This window comes from Camellia sinensis, chromosome 2, assembly GCF_055761805.1.
Source record: "Camellia sinensis isolate YWXY chromosome 2, ASM5576180v1, whole genome shotgun sequence".
NCBI lineage: Eukaryota > Viridiplantae > Streptophyta > Magnoliopsida > Ericales > Theaceae > Camellia > Camellia sinensis.
The window spans coordinates 155,572,476-155,593,931 of record NC_138962.1 but is presented as its reverse complement, the minus strand read 5'-3'; the positions used below and the strand labels follow the sequence as shown (position 1 = coordinate 155,593,931).

General features: G+C 36.3%; 1 pseudogene across 1 annotated transcript; it reads left to right on the top strand.

Moving 5' to 3' along the window:
* The first annotated feature begins 2,766 nt into the window (after positions 1 to 2,766).
* LOC114313882 (uncharacterized) lies at positions 2,767 to 13,220 on the top strand (annotated as a pseudogene). Its single transcript, XR_014360213.1, has 9 exons — positions 2,767 to 2,926; positions 3,802 to 3,882; positions 4,333 to 4,360; positions 4,512 to 4,592; positions 8,812 to 8,844; positions 9,495 to 9,568; positions 11,612 to 11,698; positions 12,882 to 12,964; positions 13,137 to 13,220. The product of XR_014360213.1 is annotated as an uncharacterized LOC114313882 (transcript).
* The last annotated feature ends 8,236 nt before the right edge of the window (positions 13,221 to 21,456 follow it).

Below are 21,456 nucleotides of genomic sequence, written 5' to 3'. Positions count from 1 at the left end.
TAAATATACAAACCTAATTTATTCTTTATACAGTAAAAATTGTCCAACAATACTCTCATTAATCTTTCAAATATCAGTTACCATCGTATTTACCCCAAAACTAATTCATGGAAACTTGTTTTTCAACATTCTTTTCTCAATGTAAGTTTTCAAATCAACTTTTAAAGTTTAATATAATCAAATGAATTGATATGCTAATAACACAAGATGAATATAAATACTTTTATTCCAATTCATCATCCAATGAATAACACAATTCCCTCTTCTCAAGTATCCTCAATAATTCATTTCAAAACTATTTCAACGTTTTGAACAATAATTTCCAAAATGAACAACAATTTTCATATTCTCTGAAATTCATCATTTATATAAATATAAATAAGAAATTTTCCAAACATCCATTTATTTTGACACACAAAATAAATATAACAATATCATTTATGGATTTTCAGTCTCTTAAATTTTTTTTTCCAAATTCTAGGTTTTCTCACCAAACTATACAACTCAAATCTTTTGAAAGAAAACTTTCCAAAATCATCTTTTCTTCAATCAACGAAGATCAAAACCCATAAGATCATTTTAAAAGAACAAGAGACAAACCCACTTTCAAAATCGCTCAACTTCTTGAATTAACAATCAATTTTCAAAGCTATCGACGGATGATTTCGAAAATCATCTAGATCTTGCAAAAATATATATATAACTCTAAGAAAATCCCTACCTCAAATTTTGAAGAAGAAATGAGATGAAATCCTCAAAATCAACGGTGTCCAAACTCGATCTTCACTGTACACAACGAAGCCTTCAAGGAGCTAACCAACTCTGATGAAGAACTTAGATCTAAATCCCAAAGGATTTGACGAAATCAAAGATCTTGTGAGGTTTTTAGTAAGAAATGTAGAGAGAATGGAGAGGAAATGTTTTTAGAGAGAGAGATATATACAAAAGTGATTCAACTTCAGCCCAAAGAAAGAAGAAAAGGGAAAAAATTTCAGATCTCACCAACCCATCGCACCTCACTCCCGCACATGCCTTTTTAGCAGTGTGCAAGCTGTGCTCTCCCCTAAAATCCGCACGTGTGGCTTGCTCTCCCGCTTGAGCAGACAAGTAATTTCGAATGCATTTTGCATTTTTATTTTGGGGGTGCTGCCCCTCAACCCTGCTAGGGCACTACCCTAGGACCCGTCAAGGGGCGCTGCCCCCTAGACCCCCGCGAGTTGATTAGGCAACTCGATCCCGACATACTCAGTGAAGTGGCAAAACTGGGATCGTTACATTTTTTACATTTATACTATTATGATATATGTGAAGGATGGAGGTGGTGTAGTCTACTCTCTGTCATGGTATTTTTTTCTTTCAAAAAATACATGCAATGGGATAGCTCTCGTTATTATTTTTTGGTTTGTTTTTCTTCACCACGAAAGGGGGTAAATATGTAATATTAAGTAAATATCTACATTAAAATAAAACTTCTTGCTGGGTTAATTGTGAGTACAGGTCTCTTTTCAATTTAAAAAATAATAGGACAGGCATCGCTTGGGCTCAAATAGCCGTTGTTGTTAAAGAAATGAGACTCTAACAACATAGATTACAATAACTATTGGAAAATCAATTAGTTCAGTGTGGGATTGCTGCCACATCGGGATCAATTGTCTACAAAAATGATTTAATTAATATTTATTTGTATGATTTAAATTGTCTAGGCTATAAAATTATCCTTTCACATATCAAATTATAATTTGACTAATATTGATTTGTACAATCATCTCCAATTAGATCGCATAGACAGAAATCAAAAACTTTAGGGAGATAATAGACAAAATCAATAGTTTAAAGATGAAACACAAAAAATAAAAACATAAAAATTGCTGATGGTTTATGGGATAAAAAATTGGAAAATTAGTAAAAAAAAAATCAAGTTGCATGAACTTGTCTTTTATTAGGTTTAATGACTTTTTTTCTTAACTAATAATAAAGTCTCATCATATATGTTGTTTTGAAAATTAAGTCATTTTTCAAAATTTTAACATAGCATTTGACATTTTTAACCTTATTTATGTGAAATCACAAATGGAGAGAAAATTATCAACATTTTTTATGTTCCAAAATATAAAATTTTATTATCAATTTTTAATGTACAAATTCATTTCTTATAACATTTATATATTTTAAAACTTTTCGATAAGATCTATTAAATAAGATTCAATTGAATAAAAAATGGAAAAAAAAAATTTCACACTTCCAAAAAATATTTTTAAAAGTGTGAAATTTTTTGGTTTCTGAATTGTTTTTTTAAAATTATAATTTCTAATAATGTGAAATTTCATATATTTGAAATGTGAAAAAAAAAACATTAAAAGAAAAAAAAGTAACAATATTTTTTTGGGAAAATTACATAAAATTCATAGATTTTGGCCATTATAACAAAATAAATTATGAGTTTTCAATTTTATCAATTTAAATACAAATTTTTAAAAAAAATTCAATCTAAATATTTGTTTATTTTCTTTAAATAAAACCGACAGGAAAAATATATTTTAATCATTAAAATAAATAAATAAAAAATATTTTTGACATTTCATGTACACTTATATTAAGTTTAATGGTTATAAAAAAAATTTAATTGATAAAATTAAAATTTTATTTGATTATAAATGTCAATTTTTGAGTTTTTTTTTTAAAGGAATTTTCCATTTCTTTTTCTTTTAAAAACACATTTTATTTTTTATTTTCTACTAAAAATATCCGAAAATATACCTCGGTTCGGTTTGGTTTATATGTCCCTAAATCAACGCTGTCTACTCTCTTCTTCTCATTAAGGTTTTCTCGAATTCATCTTTACAATCGAATTTCTCTCAAGAAAAAGTGTAAATCAGCTTCAGCTTCAGATTCTATTCCAATTCCAATGTCTCATCCCAGCAAAAATGTAAGCTCAATTCTCTCCATACTCTTCTTTCATGCACATCCATGTATATTGATGCTGTTTCAAACAATGATGCTTAAAATCATGAACACCTGTTCTTCTTATGTCTTTTACTGAGAGTATTTGGGCAAAGCTGCTTAGATTGAATCATATTTACAGTGATCCTTTATGTTGGTCTTGTAATAACAGCATTCTGAGATGCACTATGTTCAAGTTTCTTTGGCTTGTACTCTATAAAAACATATAGGCTTGTTACTCAGGAAGTTAAACGAAATGAAAGGAACATAGGAGTTTGTCGAAAAGGGTTTTTCATGAGATGGGAAATGAAAATTATTAGCCCCACACGAGGTTTGCGAATAAGTGATTGTCTGATAATGAGCAAGGATATCCGTCTTTTTGCTAAACAGGATGTATTGAACTCATAATTCATTAGATACTTTTTATGAATGTCAACTAAGTATTGTAAGTGAATTGCTCCAAGTTTGGGTAGAAAGGAATAGAAGAGTTTTTGCTCAGAAATTTAGACATCAAGATGTGATTGTGGCTGAAATGGTTAAGGATATTAGAGCTAGAGCTAGAGCTAGCTCAATGAGGGGAGTTAAGAATTCTTTGCAAAATTGGCAAGCTTGTATGTAGTGGGGTTTGCCTTGCTCTATGCTACAATCATAAAGCTTAGTCCCTGTATTTGTTCTGGTTCTATAGTTCTTTTTTTGTTTTTTGTTTTTTTGGGTTTGTTGTCTGACATGTTTTAGTGTATGGGTTTGTTTTGTTTTGTTTTGAAGTGCTGGGATGTGCCCCTTGTTTGTTTTATAATGGTGTTTTCTTGTGATATAAAAAAAAAATGATGCTTAAAATCAACTGTGTTTGTTTGTATGCAGGCTGCTGGAGTTGACAACACTTTTTGGAGGAAGTTCGATAGAGAAGAGTATTTGGAACGTGCTCGTGAACGCGAACCAAAGGTTCTTTGTCTCTCAGAACTTATTTGATCACTGTATTAAATTTTTTTTTGGGCAAATTATACCGATATTTCTTATATAAAAGCCTTTGTGTCATTTTAGATTGGTTCTTATAATTTCAATTGGCTCAATTTTGATCTTGATTTATTTTTTTGTCTCCATTTGGTCCAGTGGATTACAATTGTTTTTTCAATGGAAAATGCGCATATAAGCGGCGTGTTATGCTTTTGTGGGAAAATTGTAAATTTGTTCAGTGAGTTAACCTCAACCAATTTAGTGACCATTTTCCTTCAAAAACCCTAATCAGCATTGTCAATTAGACTAAATTGACACAAAATCTAAAATTAAGGGTCAAAATCAAGTGAATTGAAATTACAGGGACCAAAATGACACAAAGGGCAATTTTTTTTTTTCATTTGTCTAATTAATGGGTTGATTTTTGTTGTAATGTAGGAGACAAAATCTCGGTCTGAATCCAACTGTAAGCAAATTTAACTAATATTTATATATTTAATTTTTGAATTTGAAATGATGGTTGATTTATAGTTGATCCTCTATGCATATGCATTGCGTGTACTTATTAAGTCTTGACTGCATGGGAGTTTTATTTGATGGGTTTGCATCTTTTGCAGCAAAAGGTCCCCCAATACAAAGGAAACCTTTGAAACACAGGGATTATGAAGTGGACCTTGACTCGTTTGGGAAAGACTCAAGTTGACAACTTTGTTTTAATTTATGTCAGCCTTCCATTGTAGTTGCTGATGAATAGTTAATTTCAATTGGCATGTTAAATGGCATATGATATTGTTAGAAACTAGATTTGATTAGTTTCTTATTGTAATGGTTGTTGGAATGCATGTTTCAAATCCATAGAACTGACGAGGACATGGATTTATCTTCTGCTGTTTAATTGATTGATTTTTATTTTATTTTCCTTTTGCAATAACTTGAGAAGTGAAATGTAAGAGCAGTGCAGCAATGGGGTTGTTTAAGCCTTTGTAGACATAAATTGTGGAGAACTTTATGGTAGGCACCAGAACCTGCCAATCAATTAAGTTTGCATGAAAACCAAAAAGACAACAAGGAAGACAATTGAAATTGAGTGAAGAGGAAAAAAAAGAAAAAGAAAAAAAGAAGAAAGAATATTGATTTTGAAATATAATTCATTAAGTAAGGCGTGTTATATTTACAATTGGAAACATCACTAAAACATTTACTAAACGTGCTGTAATTATGAACTTAAGATATGACCAATGGGAAAAGAAATGGTTAAATTTTTCAATGTGCAGGACTAAACAAACTAATAACCTACAACTACAAATAAAGGTCTAATTGGATTTGAAACTATTAAAATTACACCACTCCAGCTTTTATAGTTGGTTACAAATCGGTTGATAAAATGTTAACTTCGAGACGAAATGGACAGGTATGGAGGAAGGGTGAGAACTGAGGTTCATCCTTGGCAATGACAGTGTGACAAGCAAAGGAAAGAGCAACAAGCCATGCCGAAAAAGCTTCTAATCACTGGCATTGGCAACACCAACTTGATTAAGAGAGGTTGAGAGACAAAGATGGAATGAATGAAGAGAGGAAGTGCAAGAGAAGTAATAAAGAGAGTTACAGACTCCACCTTTACAATTTCCCCCAATTATCCAACTGATGTCCCTAAAGTGTTAGGAATAGGTATAAAAAAGAAAATTCATAGATCCTAGTCCTTGGTTTGTCATAGGTAATGTGTCATGATCTTATGTAGCTTAAGAGACATGTGCCTAGCATGTGATTGCTTCGATTCGTTGTGGACACATCCCACCCATAAGCTTATAAATATGCCAAAAACAACTAACAGAAGTTAACAAACTATTACTCATTTCCAAAATAAATGAAATAAACCAAGTTTGCAAATATAGGCTGCATCATAGGACTTGTTATCTGATTTTGTAGTAGATATCTTTGAAGTTAGAAGATGTATTCTGACCCTATTCTCTATTGACATGCAAATAAGAAATCATACAAATTGAGCACTGACTTCAATTATTTGTTGATTGAGTATTTTATTCTTGTCCATGCGGATTGCTGAATGCACATAATGATTCTTTTGGAAAACTAGCTCTTTGATTTAGCATGCATTCTTTTTTGGAAAACTAACAAATGGTGATATTGTTAGTTTGTTGAAACAATTTTTCTGGGTTTTAAGCCATTTTAGTGGCATCAAGTAAGAGAAAATCTTGTGGCATCAACTTGAATGTCATAGACTCATACTTGCTTCTTAAACAACAATAATATGGACTTTGGTTGGCTCCTTCTACTTGGAGAAGAGGAAATCAGTTTCAATATTCATGCCTCTTATAGGTTCAAGCATGGATGATGATGAGGACCAATGCTATTAAAGGCGATAGGCGCACCAAGGCGCCAAGGTCTCCTAGGGCCTAGGGCCTAGGGCCTAGGCTCAAGGCGTAAGGCGAGGCACAGGCTTCATTGAAGTGAGGCGCACCTTGTACGTAAAAAAATATATAATTTAATATAACTAAATAATTTAGGGTTCAACATAAGCATAATAAAATCTTAAATATTTAAAAATATATATACCAACAAATACTACTATTTTAAAATAGGCAAATGAACAATATTTCAAAATTTAACATAAAATATGAATAAAATGAGAGGGGAGAAGAAGAATAAGAAGGGGGGGGGGGGAATAGATCAGTCTAAAGAATGATGAGAAAGAAAAGAAGGCTAGAGAATAAGCATAAGAAGATGGAAGATGAAGAAGGCAACATCATCATAGCCATGTGAAGAAGAAGATAGCAACGTAGAAGAGAAAAATAGAGAAACAATAATGTAGACAAGAAGAAGAAAAGAGAATGGGACAGAAACATAAGAAAAGAAGGGGGGAAAAAAGACAACAACGTGATGAAGAATTTTTGGATTTGTTGGACTGGATAATGAAGGCATGCAGTATAGTAAAGTGTTCTTCGGAGATTTGGAATTATGGCTAATTTTTATTTTATTATTGATTTATGGTTGAATGCCTAATGTATTGGCGTGTGTAAGAAGAGTATGGATCTTTTGTAGTTGCATCATCTTAAATCAATGGTCAGATTTTAAACAAAACCAATTAAAGCAATAATAAAAAAACCCCCTCAAGACTTGAGCCTTAATGCGCCATGGACTAGTCGTGTGCCTTATTGAAGCCTGGGCTGGAACACTACAAGGCGCAAACCTTGGGCCTGGATGGGACTTGGGCCTAGGTGCGCCTTATTGAAGTCACTTGGCCTGGAACACTATAAGGCGCAAATTTTGGGCTTGGATGGGACTTGAGCCTAGGCGCCCCTTTAATAACACTGATGAGGACAACCCCCATCTCTTGAGAGTGGACCCAATAACTAGAGTCTTGACTCTAATAGAGTGGAATTCATTTCTTCCACCTATCACCAAAACCCCTTAAACTACAAACAAAATCCAAGAAAACACAGTTCACATGATCATATGCTTTTTCAAAATCGACTTTAAAATAATACCCTCCTTATTAGTGCTATATTCGTTTATCTCCTCTTCAACTATCAAAGCTACATCCAAAATTTGACTACTTTTAGCAAAAGCCCCTTGAGAAGGAGTAATGGTGCTCCCTAAAACTAATCTCAACCTGTTTTGCAATACTTTTGCCAATATTTTATACAAAGACGTAACTAAGCTAGTTGGCCTAAAATCAGCCATCTTAAAAGAATTTCCTTTCTTAGGAATCAAGCATATAAATGCAGTATTTGTACAAGCGTTAACAATCCCATTCTCAAAAAATGCTGCAACAACTTTCATCTGATCATTCTTTACAACCTCCCAACAATCCTGAAAAATGGCCATAGTAAAGCCATTGGGGCCCTGAGACTTGTCCCTCTCACATCAAACTGGCCATAGTAATCTCCACTTCATTGAAGGCCTCTCTAAGCATCCAAACTTACTATCATCAACTATCATCAATAGGAGACATCTCTAAACCTGAGATACCTAGCCCATTAGCCCCACGCAAAGAGTACAACCTTATATAGAAAGAAAAGATCGCATTGACAATTTGATCTTCCCTCTCCACAATTGACGTTAACCTTTTTATAACGTCTTTTTTTTTTTCCTATTTACATTATGAATCAACTTAGAATTGTTATCTCCTTCCTTCAACCGTTTGATCTTGGCTTTTTGGCTCCAAGAGATTTGCTCTCTACACACAAATTTCTCAAATTTGATCTTCAACTACATTTTTTCCCTCCTAAGAGCTTCATTGAGGCTCCCCTCGCCTCAAGATTATCCATCTTATCAATCATCTTCAAAACCTCATTCTAACCACTCTCAAGTCCCCAATTTAAACCTTCAGCTTAGACATATTGTAGCACATGAATATAATTGTCTGCATATGGCCATGAAACTCTTGATCTTGGCTTTTTGGCTCCAAGAGATTTGTTTGATATACACAAATTTGTCAAATTTGATCTCCAAACCCATTTTTTTCATCCTAAGAGCCTCATCGAAGCTCCCCTTGCCTCAAGAGTATCCATCTTATCAATCATCTTCAAAACCTCATTCGAACCACTGTCAAGTCCCCAAGTTAAATTTTTAGCTTAGATGTATTGTAGCACATGAACATCTGCATATGGGTATGAAACTCTTTCCTGTGGCTTTGAAGGTAAAAGTTTTGGTTTTTGCTATAACTCTTTGGATGCTATTTGAGGGATGATGGAATTTATTATGCTCTTGGATTATTTATCAGTTTCCTGCTATAATAAGAGATAAGAATGGTTGTTATTTCTTTATCGACCTTAAACTATTGAAAAACCTTTGACTTCATATATTGGATATACTTGGATTCTGGCTTTTGCCATTTTCTCACATGGCTCATTACTTCTTTGTATTTACTTTAATATATGATTATCTTTTCCCTGGCAGGTTGTTACTCCAATAGCACCCCTAAGCCAACAGGTATTCTCGAATCACATATTAATATAGTAATATCATGTCTCTTCTCGTTCTCTTTGTGATCTTGGATATGTAGCTTTTCATTATCCTGTAATTGTTGAATAACCATACTGCTGCTGCTGCGGCTGCTACTACTACTATTACTACTACTATCTTCTCGTTCTTTTTGTGGTCTTGGATATGTACCTTGTCATTATCTGGTAATTGTTGAATAACCATACTACTCCTATTACAACCACTACTACCACCATAACAATTATTACCACTACCGCCACCACCTTCTACTAGTATCATTCAAGTGTGGGAACAATGATATCATGTGAAACATTAAATGGCTTAACATCAGGGGTAAGGTGATGTCTGGTTGTAATTGGTCCACATGTGGTTCTAGACTCTGGCAACACCATGCCAGGTAATTTTTTTCTTTTTTTTGATAAATAACCATGCCAGGCAATTTTGGTCTCATATCAACTTATGCTTAAGGATATCTAGTTTGGATTGAGACACTGGTGCTTTTTATATGTGAATGTAATATATACATCCATGGAATATTTTGAAAGCAAAGAAGAATGATTTTCTATAATTTTATCATTTGCTTCTATCCTATAATCTCTTTGCTTTGGCATTTTGTTTTATAATTATATTTTTTGCAGGCAGCGTACTACTGCTCAGTTTATGAATGTGTAGTGAAGGTTTAACTATTTGGACCATATCAATGGGAAGAAACGTAAGTCATCCGTATGCATACTGATTCCACTAGCTTCTGTTTTTTATTTTATTGTTTTCTCTTCTTATGCTTCTTTTGATTTTATTTCTCTAAATCAAAGAGCTTTGGGCATGTCTATGCGGGTGGAACAGGCCTCTCTTGAGCAGCTACATGTTTGCAAGTAATTTAAATTTTACAATGGAATTATAGAAATATGAGAAAAAAGGAGAATAAAGAGAAGCTAATAAGTTGTTGTTAGTTGAATAAGATAATAATGAAGCTTATGAAGTGCATACAAAAGCAATACCTTTCACTGGATAATGAGAAGTGTCATGTGGGATATTAAAAGACAGGACACCGTAGATCTCTCACTTTATAAACTCCAAAGAATTTGCTTGTCCTGCCTCAATTAGTGAAAGTACCCACCATTGATATGCAACGATTTCCACGCTCATGTTCTATAGGGGTTTGTCACACTTTTCCTCTACCCTTGGGACAAAAATAAAAATTAAGGGACTGTTTGGTATCGTTTTCATTTTCAATGTTATCATTTTTTGTTTTTTGTGTTTTTGGAAACAAAAACAATGAAAAGTTTGAAAACAACTATTTTTTTGGGTGCAAAATAGTTTTTGCAATTTTAAGATAATAGCAAAAAAAAATTTTAAAAAGAAAAGAAAAGAGGGGGTTTGACCCTTGTAACAAATCAAACCTGGGATGGGAGTTTTAATTGTTTCAATTTGAAACCATAATTTTAAATTGGGTACAATTCTAACCTTCTGTTTATTTCTGTTAAATAAAACTAACAGAACATGAGTGTTTTCGTCCATTTATTGTAGAGAAAATTACCAATAAGTTTTATTTTGATATCAAGCTTACTAGTGAGTCCTATCAAATATCACTGTGGACAATTAAGTCTCGTTTTTCATAACTTATTCCTAAAAAGTTCACTTCTCCTTAATGGCATGTTTTCTTCCAAATCTACCTTTCTAATTAAAATATAAATAAAAAAATTGTATAAACAATTTTAATTTACTTAAAAATTATATTTTTAATAGTAAAAATTAAACAAATTCATCAAACAAAATGATAAACAATAATTTAATATAAAAAAACTATGGCTTAAGATTCATCAATTTATGTTGTCTTGCATTATGAAAAATATGTGGTAAACAATCCAAAAGTCCTAATTTTATTAATATTTCTCTGAGAATTGTGAGAAATAATACCATAGGAAATTCATATATTTTTCAAAGTGTGAGATAACAGAAAATAATGAATTTTATGCCTATGCTTTTATTTGATAGAACTTGCATATTTTTAAAATTTTAAAAAGATTTTTAAATAAATTATTTGTTTTATAAAATCATTATTCATATATTAATGTACAGAATAAACTTAGAATAAAACGTACCACCATGGAGAAATGAACTTTTTGGGAACAAGTTATAAAAAATAGGACTGAATTAATTGTCCACATTAAAATTGTAGAACTTATTGGTAACTTTCCCTTTACTATATATACAAATATATATTTTTCTAACTGTATATTATATGTACATGTATATATACTCAACAACCACCAGTGCAACCACTCAACAACCCCCGTCTGCCATTGTTGGCCCCACATTCTTTGGCAAGAATGGCTGCAAGAAGAAAGTTGCCGCCATGTATTGTGTCCAGAGATGGGGGGTTGCTGGGGGAAGGGGGTGCCGTTTGGGAATGGAGGGGTAGTGTTGGGGAATGGTTTGGGAAGAAGAGGAGGTTGATTCTCTGTAATAGGGTCTATGGTACAAATTGATTTTTATTTTATATGCATTTGAAATAACAATAAGAGAATGACATTGACACCTGTTGAAAAAAAAAATTCTCTGTTACTCTCTAGATGGAAATAGATGGATGGCCAAGATTGGTAAACGTAGGGGTCAAATTGAAACAATTAAAACTTCAGGGTTTGATTTGTAATTTTGCCTAGCTTAAAGTTTTTCTTAAAAAATAAGGTGTTTTCAAAAAGAAAAAAAAATTGCGATACAATTTTTTTAGTTTACATTCCAAAAATGTTGGCAGTCTTCTTTAGGAAGGGGATACCTGGTGAGGTAGAATTAGCTGTTGCCTCCTTGCTGCATTCTACTGCATGTGGGAATCTTGCAACAGGCAATAATCGCTTATGAATTGAATGATAATTGGCCAAAAGTTTATCCAATTGAATGATTGTAATCCACTGCTTATAGTTTTTTTCTTGAATATTTGATATGTTCTTTCGATCTTGTAAAGACAAATGAAAAAGGAGGGAAAAGTGAGAAGCATCAGATTTGACGGGATTAATATTTGGTTCTAGACATCAATTGTGTAATGCATGACATTCTCAGTAGTCTTCAGATTATATCCATGGTCGGTCTGCATCCTAACTAGAAATTTCTTCGTGTTGTACATTTTTTGTTACGAGTATAGGACACAATGTAGATAAACGGAGCTGAGTATGAATAAACAAAATAATTTGTGTATAATGGCCGCGTTTACATGCGGGATCAAATAGTCTGGGTTGAAAATAGTTGATGGGGGTCACTTGTCCCCTTTGTTTGTGCCTCCATGGGGCTTATATTGTTAGTCTGAGGATTAGATAGATGGTGGTTAAGGCTTGGTATAAAAGTTGATGGCAATAAAAGTATTGGGTCCACCTCATGCCATCTCTTATCCTGCCCCAACTAAACATCAGATATGGCTAGATTAAAGAATATAATAGTTCTGGCGTTATATCTCTGGGAACATCCAATCCCTCCTAATAATCCTACTAAACAAACAAGTGCCTGCAATATGTATACATTATGTGATGAAAAAATTCGCTACTCCCAAATGTTTCAGTTTTTCTGAAAAGCAAATTATTCATCTGGGACCCCAAGTTTCCATATTGGGCACGAAGTTATTCATAGCATTATAGTGTGTTCTAATACTCTACCCTTCTTCGGCTTTCAGATACAAGAGTGATTTGAACTTCTCAAGAAGCGGAAAGATACTGGACCCTTTACTGAGCAAGGTAAGACTTGAAAATAAGAAAGTATTGTGCTAGTTGGAATTTAAGGCTAGTTGAGTTCAGATGTTTAATTTTTAAGTATCAACAGTATTATTGATTGCTTAGTTGTATATCTTGTGTGTACTTCTTTAATACAATTCATAAATATTGATTGCTCAGTTGTGAACCAAAAAAGTGTTACGAGTTCCATTTCTTTGCTCAATTCTCTTATGTTCAGATTTAACTCTTTTTCTGCCTGACATATTTCCATTGCTACGAGGATATACGAGGAAAAACTGGATTGATTCTGTTCTTTTTCTCTGATAGATTTTGATGACCGGATCTTAAAACAGCAGCAAGAAGAGGAGGAAAGGAAATGTCAACGTAGAGAGAGAAAGAAAGAGAAGAAGGTTAGTTCCAAATCTATTTTCCCTTTTTTTCTTCCTGTTGATAAGCATAGATACACAAACTTAATGAAGGAAAAAGGAAAATTGACGAGATGCACATGCTCCAATTTATGTTACTTGAGGAGAAATATAATATGATTTTTGATTGTTGATTTGTCATATGGATCAGAAATAGGAGGCAGCAGAGGAGGAAACTGAGGTAGATGCCGATGTTGCAGCAATGATAGGATTTGCGGGTTTTGTTTCATCCAAAAAGTGATCTTAATATGCTTATCCCTAGTCTAGACCTCCTTAATTCTACTAGAAAGGGCAACTTTTCAAGTTTTTGGCTTTCCTTTCATATTGTAACAAATAGTAACGAAAGTGTTCACATTGCTGTTGTTATAAGGTTAACTGTTGGGGCTGAATATCATTTCCAATTTTGTACATTTCATCTTACCGGATATGTTACCAAAAATATAGATGAGCGATGATGCGCTTCTTCTCGATTGAGGTGATATTGCTTTGGAAAACACTTTTACCATTCGACTGCTTTTCAATATGGTTAAGCATGCTTGTTATAACATTTGAATCTAAAGATTGAGATAAAAATTGTTGCCAAGGCTGGTAATAGCATTTTGCATTCTAGAAATTTGTTTTTGTTTTGGTTAGATAAAGCGGCGATTATGGTTGGGGGAGAGGGGGTAAATAGAGACTTTAGCAAATTGAGATTGGAGGACTCAATGAGCCCTAAGGTAAACATTCCAGCTGAGTTCTACTGTCAGACATTAAAATATTTTTCTTAATTGAAGACAAGAAGGCAGCAGCCCTTGAAACAAAAATGATAATGTTTAAAATTTTCAGATAGAAAAAGAGTAAACACATTCACGTTTCAATAAGTTTCTCATTTTGTTTGGTTTAAAGTTTTTTAAAACAATTTTTGAGTTTTTTTTTATATATTTTTTCTTCTTTTTAGTTATATCTAGCAAAACATGAGCAATTTGGACAGTTTAATCACCTTTTGTTATGGATTAGTAAAGAAATGAGAGGGGTGACAGTGAGTTAGGAAAAGAGAGTAGTAGTGTTGAATGGAGAAAAGGAAGGGCGGTGATGATCAAAAATAAGGGTGGGAGGCGTCTGTCAATTGTAATAAAGGAAAATCAAATAATTAAATTATTTAAATTGCACATTCTTAGGGATATTTGGAATTATTTAAATAAAGTATGTTTTTTTAATTTTTTACGAAAAAATATACAGAAAAATAGAGAGGGGTGATATAATTCAAATAAATACATTTTATCTAAATAAATGCACTTATATAAGTTATGCTATACTAAATTGAAACAGTTAAAAAATTAGAATAGTTTGCTAGCAAGGTCAAATCTATAATAAAAATTGTGTGGGTGAAAATCTGACCACACTGCCCGTTTAGTAATCAGTTGGAGAGCACTGGCAGAATAGATGGCTTTAGCTAACCTGTAACAGAAAGAAAAGGCTCCGGTGGTGGTTCTTCCACCCGGGGACACTCCGACGATCAAGTCAGTATATCTCTCAAAGATAATCAAGTGCTAAACTTATTGCTCAAAACATAAATTGCGTACCTTAGACCCATGGGGGTGCCTCTCTTTTATAGTTTACTCAATCCAAGTCCTACTAGAAGCCTGACTTCTATGGACTCCAATTCAGTACTGACTTTGGACTCTTCAAGAGATAAAGATAAACTCCCTAAGAGTTTTATCCTTATCTTGGCTAAGTCTTCTCTTTACTCTAGGATTCTTATCCCTTATCCGCTTATCTCGGATTCCGATATCTTCGGAGATCACCTCGGCCTCGCCAAAGATATCCTCGGCATAACTACCACGACACGTGGCACCTCGGCTGACACGTCGGCGTCACCATGCCACGTGTTGGTACTCAAAAAATATACCCCCACAACTGCCCCCTAGGTTCTATTACCTCGGCATCCTGAGGTGATGGAACCTATATCGATATCTCTTTCTATACATTGGCTTACAAACTTTTCATCCGAGATCATTTTATTTTAAGCCGACATGTTTCGATTTTCAAGAACAAGAACTCAAATGAACTTTCCCACGCGCATGAGCGGTCATGCATTACTTCGCAACCGTTTTTCTTACGCGTCTTTACCTTATTGGTCCGTGTTTATGACGCACTTATAAACCACGTTTTTCCTGCGTGTGCCGCCTGACGTATGCGCTGCTCCAGGCGCATTGATGACCTTTTGCCGCCGTTTTTGGTTTTTGACAAAAACTCTTCCTTCTTCTTTCATTTCTTCGCTATTGCATTTGCTGTTTCTCTCTCTAAACTCGTTCTTTAGAATCCACCATTGCTGAAGCTTCAAGCTCTGTATTTGTCTTCCTGGTGGAACTTTCGTCGTTCTGCCACATCTGTAACTACCGATTGACTTCGGCAGTCCTCACATCGGCTCCATTTTTTCTGGTAAGCAACTGTTCATTCTGATTTCAATTCTTGACCATTTCTGGAATCTCCTGTTATTACTGCCTTGCTCAAATATCTATTTTGTGAATCATACATCTGAATGTGTTTACTCCTTGATTTGGCCCTTGCCTATATCTTGAACACACGCACCGTTGCACCACTTCACTGTATTTTTGCCACTGATCTTAGTCCTTTATTTCTCGTATTCTTCATGTTCTTGATAGCCCATCCCTGTTCTTGTTTCTGAAACTTCGCCTTTGTTTTCTATTTTTTGTGTCTTTGCCAGATCTCTACCTTCAATTTTTGCTTTCAATCTTCGCCTTCATAGATTTAGGTTTGGGATTTGTCTATAGAACCTATCAATTCTTAGGAAAAAACTGAAACAATCCTTACCAGCATATACCTAGGGTTTCGCCGAGGTCCGACAATCCTCTTAAGAGCATCTTCTTTCTGAAACCTAGCCCTCTGATTTTAGGGCCGACGTTATGGGTATGTGGAGACATAGGGTAGACACCCCGACCAAACTTGAGTACTTTAGGCAAGAGTTCTCTATTCCTGCTGATGTCCATCTGAGGCTGGCTGAAGATAACGACTCCATCATGCCCACAGATGATTCAATGCCCTTTCCCATAGTAGCTTTTACTAAGTGCGGACTCCGGCTCCCACTTAACATTCTCTTTCGCGAAATTCTTCACTTTTACAAGTTGAACCCTATGCAACTTGCCATAAACTCTTATCGAGTGATCAATGGCATCATAGTTTTAGCTAGGCAGGAGAACGCTAGGATCACCCTTGCCGACATCCAGTACTGTTATACCATGTGCCCCTTTAACCTGAAGGAAAAAAGCTACGTCTATTACTTCAAGCCGAGGTCCACTGAATTCAAAATTGTAGCCGACCTTCCAGACTCCAACAAGGGGGCTGGAGATGATTATGTTATTGCTTCAGGAAATTGGGAGTTTGGCGCAGACGAGGACACCCATCTCTACCCTCTTCCCCAATCAGTTAAAGAGGGCAAGGGTAAGAGTCTAGTGTCAATATTTAGTTGTTTCTGTTCAAGTCTTCAATATTTTATCTGTTTCTAATGTCTGTTTCTTCTTGCAGACGTTCGTAAGCCACCAAAAGACTTTCGTCAATCCTACGTTCCCAGCAAAGACTTAAAGAGGCTTCTAGATCTGCCAATCCAAAAGCGCAAGGCTCCACTGGTACTGAATTTTATTCCGACGTACAAGTCTACACTGCCCGACGTCCCGAAGAGAAAGAAGAAGAGCTTATCTCCTCCCTCTGCTACTACTCTACAATCCGCATCAACATCTCGGGCTGATCAAGGGTCAACCTTTGATCTAGCCGATCAACCATCAACTTCAGCCCCATACTTAATCCCAATACCAGAAAGAAAACGTCGGCGATGTCTTGTCAAAACTGCTGAGATGGGTCACTCGGAGCCTGTTGCCCAAGATCTCCTAGCCGACCTTCCTACGGATGTTGACGCTCAGCTGACGCAAACCATGCCCCCACCAAAGCCGAAGAGAACCAAGAAAGCCCAACCAAAGGCTAAAGTGACTCAGGTTGAATCTGAGGACACTTTACCTATATCCAAACTGGCTGAGAGTAGGAAGACCGCTTCCGTTCCCACAAAAAGGTCTGCTGAGACACAGCCATCAGAGTCCACTCAATCAAAGAAACCGAGGTCATCGTCTGCGACGACCTCGGGTTCCAAAATACCAAGAGTCCCCTGGGTGCCTGAAATCACCCTGGAAGATAAGCCTGTTCTAGCCTGTGACAGTGCCGATGACATCAATGTCGCGTGGCACTTAGTACTGCTGTTCTCCTTCCTGGCGATCTTGAGTGGAATGCCAAGATGAGCGAGTACGAGAACTACACCCTCATGCTCCAACGTTCTGTTCAAGTAAGTTCCCCCATTTGGCAACTTGTCTTTCTGCCTCTTTTTCTATACTTGTAAAGTTTGTGTAATAACTTTTCCCTTGGGTTCTTTCAGGCCATTCAACATGCCCATTCTCTCTCCATGCAAGCTTTTGAAACAAGGGAGAAGTTAGCCGATATGAGGCGGGAGGTTTCTGCGCTAAAAAAGGAAAATAAAACTTTTCTGACAAAGATGAAGAAGCTTGAAGACCAGGCTGAGGCTGCCACCAAAGCCTAAACCCTAGCCGAAGAAAAGGCTGAATCTGCCGAGGCTATTAAGAAGGTCGCCGAGGCCGAAAAGAGAGAGACCGAGGATAAAAAGGCCCAGTCCGAAAAGGAACTTCAGGAGGCCTTATCTACTAAAGATGCCGAAATCAAAGAGGCCGACGAAAAGGCCTATGCTCAAGGAATGGCCGACGTTATAGAGGAATACAAACTACAAGTTAGGCAGGCATGCAACAGGGGCTTCTTCCTTGGTTGGATGGCCCTTGCAAAGAAACTTAATCTTCCTGATAATTCACCACTGCGCCAAGCCGACGCTATTCCTCTTCCATTTCCTCCACCTCCACCGCCAAGCCAAGCTGAAGATGAATCTGAGTCTGAATCTGAGGATGAGGATAAGGATGATAATGAGGCTTTGCTAAGGAAGCCCAAAGATGCTAGTGAGGCCAAGTCCCCTCCTCAAGATGATCAAGTCCTAGACTTGACTCATGAGGAGGATGAGGAGGTTATCAAGGAGACCACTCCTAAGCAAGCATCATCTGATGTTCCTCCAGTCGATAGAAGTCTTGATCAAACACTTGCCGAAATTGACGTCGAGTTGGCGGCGGAAAAGATTGCCGAGGTGGTTCCACCAGAATCCTCCGAGGTTCCAGCCCATCCAGCTGTTGATGCTGAAGGAGCCTGACTCCGATGTCTTTCTTTGTTTGAACTTTTTTACTTTTCTGTTTTCTGGACAATGTAAGCTTCCTTTTGTGGCCAATGTGCCTATCTTTGTTACTGCCGAGGAATTTGCTTTTGGTTAGGCCGTAGTGCCTTCTTTGTACACAACTGCAACTGTTTTTCTCTGAATGCTTTAGTCTTTATTTTTTCTTGATTGCTTCTGTATGGTTCTATACTTAGAATATTTGGCATGTCTTTCATACTTTGCCTCCTTTGTGCAATCTTCTCGGGGTTAAAGACCTCGGGTATAGTAACTACAAGCTTTACTTCGGCAAGATACTGACCTGCAAACTTTTCATGAATTTCAACAAGTATATACTATTCAATGCTATCTTTGCAAACATTTCTCAAGTTATAACAAGTGCTAAACAATGATCTATTTGTAAATTGCTACAAATTTCAACAAGTGTTTAAACAATATACTTAGCTTTTATTTCAACCTGTAAATCGCTGCAAATTTCAACAGATGATCATATGTCGGCTTAACGTCATCTTATAAATTACTACAAATTTCAACAAGTGTTAAGCATCTTCTTTAGGTTTAACCAACCGGTAGATTTCTATAAGGGTTTAAGTAATGACCTCGGCTTCACTTCAACTTGTAAATTGCTACAAATTTCAACAAGTGAAGAGAAACAGTAATATCGGCTTAACTGCAACTTGTAAATTGCTACAAATTTCAACAAGTGAAGATAAGGAAGAATCTCAGCTTAACTTCAACTTGTAAATTGTTACAAATTTCAACAAGTGAAGATAAGGAACCATTTCAGCTTAACTTCAACTTGTAAATTGCTACAAATTTCAACAAGTGAAGATAAGGAACCATCTCAGCTTAACTTCAACTTGTAAATTGCTACAAATTTCAACAAGTTAAGATAAGGAACCATCTCAGCTTAACTTCAACTTGTAAATTGTTACAAATTTCAACAAGTGAAGATAAGGAACCATCTCGGCTTAACTTCAACTTGTAAATTGTTACAAATTTCAACAAGTGAAGATAAGGAACCATCTCGGCTTTGCTTCAACTTGTAAAATTGCTACAAATTTCAACAAGTGAATTAAGTGTTTCTGTCTTCTCTCTGCCCCCAATGTGAACCTGAGTTCTATTTGGGTTCTCATTATTCATGTCTCCAAAAACACCAATATGTAACTTTATCAATCATATGTGTTTAAAGAAAGGGAAAAAGATTTTATTGATGACATCGGCCAAAAATAATGCACATCTAATGATAGAAGAATTTCAAATTACAAGTGTTCTAAGGTCTTGGTAGTGCTTTGCCCTCGTTATCTTCAAGCCGATAAACTCCATTGCCTAATACCGAAGTAATTCTGTAGGGTCCTTCCCAGTTTGGGCCAAGCTTGCCCTCTCTGGGATCCTTCTTGTTGCCGACGACTTTTCTCAGGACCAGGTCGCCGACTTGAAAATCTCTTGGATTGACCTTTTTGTTGTAAGCTCTGGCAAGCTGTTGCTGGTATACTGCGAGCTGAATTGCAGCTTTCTCTCTTCGTTCTTCCAAAAGATCCAGATCTCGGGCTAAGAGTATGTCATTTGTCCCATTCTCAACTCCCTGGGTTCGGATCCCTGGGATGCCGACTTCCAGTGGAATGACTGCTTCTGTGCCATAAGCCATGGCAAAAGGGGATTCCCCTGTTGATCTTCTCGGCATAGTCCGATATGCCCAAAGCACGTAGGGTAATTCGTCTACCCACTTTCCTTTTGCTGCCTGCAGCCTCTTCTTTATTCCATCCAAAATTACTTTGTTGGATGCTTCTGCTTGCCCATTACTTTGGGAAAAACTTGGTGTTGAAAAGTAATTCTTGATTTTGAATTTCGCACAAAAGTTCTTGATGAGTTTGCTGTCAAACTGTGTTCCGTTGTCGGCGACTATTGCTCTTGGAATCCCAAATCTAGTGATGATGTTTCTCTATATAAAGTTCTTGACGTCCACATCTCGGATTTTGGGTAAAGGTTCTGCCTCTATCCACTTCGTAAAGTAATCTGTTGCTACCAGCAAGTATTTTCTCTGCCTAGTTGCCTGGGGAAGTTGCCCAATAAGATCCATGCCCCATTGGGCAAACGGCCAAGGACTGGATACTGGGTTTAGGTCAGCAGCTGGCTGATGAATTAAAGGTGCAAACTTTTGGCATTGTTCACACTTCTTCACGTAGGCTTCAGCATCCTTTTGGATGTAGGGCCACCAATACCCCTGGGTAATGGCCTTGTGGGCTAATGATCTGCCCCCAGCATGGCTTCCACAAATTCCTTCATGAATTTCATATAGGAAATCTTCAACCTGCAAAGGGTGTATGCACCTTAAAAGGGGTCCAGTGAAGGACCTTCTGTAGAGGTGTCCATCTGCTGTCAGACTGAATCTTGCTGATTTCAATATGATTTTGTGTGCCTCCTTACGAACTTTTGGCAGCTTTCCTTCTTTCAGGAATGCAACAACTGCATCCATCCAGCTTGGCCCCATGTCCACACACATTACTTCCTGCTCTGTGCTCCGTGGTTCTATGCTTGGGCCCGACATATAGTCGATCATAATTGTCCTTGTTTTTCCAGTCTGCATTGAACTTGCCAGGTTAGCCAACGCGTCGGCGTGGGTGTTGTCATCTCGGCTAACTTGGAGTGGTCGGCAGTTCTGAAATAGGGCTGCCAATCTGATGACCTCTTTTGCGTATGCCGACATCCTTTCGTCCCTGGCTGCAAATTCTCCTGTTGACTGGTTAACAATAAGTTGTTAATCACAAAAAACAATTACCTCATCTGCTTCTGTTGCTGCTGCCAGTTTTAGCCCTGCAATTAATGCTTCGTATTTCGCTTCATTGTTTGAGGCCTTGAACCCTAAACGGATGGACTGTTCTATTATTTCTCCATCTGGAGATATCAGTAGTACTCCTGCCCCCGCTCCTTGTCGATTTGAACTTCCATCGACAAATAGTCTGAATGAGTCGCCGATGTAGATGCTGTAGGGTCTGAGTTTTTCCTTCATTTGCTCTTTTGCCTTTGGCTGGGATTCTCCTTGCTTGCTGGGACAATGCTCATCCTGGCTCAACGGAGCCCGATGTTCGATGGTTTTAGGCGTGAATTCTGCCACGAAGTCGGCCAAAACTTGGCCCTTTATTGCTGTTCTGGGCCTGAACTCCAGGTCATACTGGCCCAAGGCAACTGCCCATCTTGCTATTCTTCC